The following is a 2,444-nucleotide window of genomic DNA, read 5'->3' as shown; positions in this document are numbered from 1 at the left end:
AGGAGGTCAGAGGGCAGCCTTCAGGAGGTCAGAGGGCAGCCTTCAGGAGGTCAGAGGGCAGCCTTCAGGAGGTCAGAGGGCAGCCTTCAGGAGGTGGTTCTTTCCTCCCACCATATGGGTCTTGAGGATTGGATTTTGGTCATCTTAGTGAGCTTGGTGGCAAGCACCTCTACCTGCTTAACCCTCTTCTCATGGACCCCAAAACTGAAACCTTAAAACCACATCCCATTCACTTAGAGCAGTGGCTCTCCCTCTTCCTAATGATGCGACCCTTGAATCCAGTTCCTCATGCTGTGGTAACCCCAACCATAAAATTATTTTCACTGTTACTTCATAACTGTAATTTTGCCACTGTTATGAATCGTCATGTAAATATCTGTGTTTTCCGATGGTCTTGGGCAACCCCTGCCTTAGGGAGATCCTAGGATAGAAGGCTGATTTGGGATTAGAGGGATGGAGAGAGAGGCAGAGTCAGTTCTCACACTATCTTGCTATGATGTGCATCAGGCCAAGAGGATGAAACTAGATTAGACGTATCTACCTTAAAAAAAAAAAAAAAAAAAAAAAAAAAAAGGATGGTGTTCCGTAGGCAGAAAGAGCAGTGGTAATTAGATCACATCCTGCCCTTGTACAAACTAGATGCTATTAAACTCCATATTACCTTAATTTGTTTATATTCGTGCCTTTAGGTAAGGAGGCACAGGTCCCAGGCCTTCTGAGGACTGGGGAATCTGACGCATCAGTCTGTGCTTGTTTCTGCTTTTGCACAATTGAGGTAGTTAAGATCAGAGTTTCGGACCTTAGTAGGAACATGAGTTTGAGGGGCTTGGCGGTACATTCCTGACATCCTGGAGGCAGGAGGATCAAAGTTTGAAATCATCCTTGGCTCCAGAGCAAATTCAGGGCCAGCCTGTGCTACTTGAGGCTATCTCTAAACAAACACCCACATTCAGTGAAAGCTCACAGATTGATTGATAGTGTTTTGTTTAAGGAGTAGTTTAGAAAGAGGTTCCACAGGCCTCGAAAAAAATAACAGGACAAGTGAAGGAAGGGTTGAGGGTATTAACCCCGCAGTAGTGGAGGTCATTGGACAGCTTGCGGGAGTCGGTTGTCTTTCTACAGAGTGGGTCACAGGAATCAAACTCGGATGGTCAGGATCTTTTGCTTGAGGGGATCCACACAGGATCTTTTACCGGATGAGCGGTCTTGCAGGGTCCCAACCTGTCTTTTGAGGCAGGGTCTTTCATTGAACTGGACCGCCCTGATTTAGATTAGCTGGCCAGCAAACTCAGTCCTCCCAGCTGCTCCTTGGGTGCTGCTGTGTCTGGTTTTTAGTCCTTGTGTGTTTTGTGGTAAGCACTTTACCAAGTGAGCCAGCTCCCAAACCTTGTCTGTTTGTTTCCAGTGGGGACTCATGTAGCCTAGACTGACCTCAAACTGTCACCTCAGTTAATCAGATGAACAGCTGATAATGTGATAGGAGTTTAGAATATAGATTTTAGAGCTACTGTGCTTAAGAAAGAAAATACTTAAGAAAGTAAATTTAGAGGCATAGAAGATCTTGGTCTGCAGATGACAGTCATATTCAGTTTGGTAGTCAAAAGGTGGGAAAGGGGCTGAGGATGTGGCTCAGTGGATAGGGAGCTTGCCTGGCATGTAGGAACTCAAGGGTTCGGTTCCCAGTAGATGCACAAAATCAGACTTCATGATGTGATCTTGCATTTCACACACTCGAGAGGTGGAGGCAGGAGGATTAATAGTTAAAGGTCATCCTTAGCTACATACTGCGTTCTAGGCCAGTTTGGGCCATATGAGATCTTGTCCTAAAGACAAATGGGCTGGGGAGGGTCAATAACGTGTTTGCCTTGCAAGTATGAGGATCTGAGCTGGATTCCTGGCAACTGTAGTCAACACTGGGTGTGGCATCCCACATCTGTAATCCCAGTGTTGGGAGGGGGAGATAAGGATGTTTGGGGCTTGCTGGCCAGCCAGTTCAGGTGAATCACTTAAGTTTCAGGTTCAGTGAGAAATCGTCTCAGAATTGAGGTGAGGAATGATTGGGAAAGACATCCAATAATGTGTGACTGTATCTTCCAGATGTGTGTACACATGTGCTCAGGGAGCAGCACACAGGAGCACACACGACAATCAAAGCATGGAGGACAGTCTTCTCTTTGAAGCAGGGTATGGCAGAATGCTGTTAGGACTCTCTCCAACTAGCAGACAACAGCATGGGCTCCCAGTTAATGGGCAGAGGAAATGACTTAGCCTCCAAGACGCACACTTGTGACTCAGGGGTTGGGATAACCAGGTGAAGGAAGGTCCAGACGTCTAGGCAGGTAAGGAAACAAAGAGGTGGAGCAACCCAAGACTCCTGGGTGAGGGTGCAGGAGAGTGGACCCAGAGGAGGAAGAAAAAGCACATGTGAGCTGGGGGGACGGGGG

This window comes from Mus caroli, chromosome 5 (assembly GCF_900094665.2).
Source record: "Mus caroli chromosome 5, CAROLI_EIJ_v1.1, whole genome shotgun sequence".
In the NCBI taxonomy this organism is placed as follows: Eukaryota; Metazoa; Chordata; class Mammalia; order Rodentia; family Muridae; genus Mus; species Mus caroli.
Note: the sequence above shows the minus strand (reverse complement) of the source record.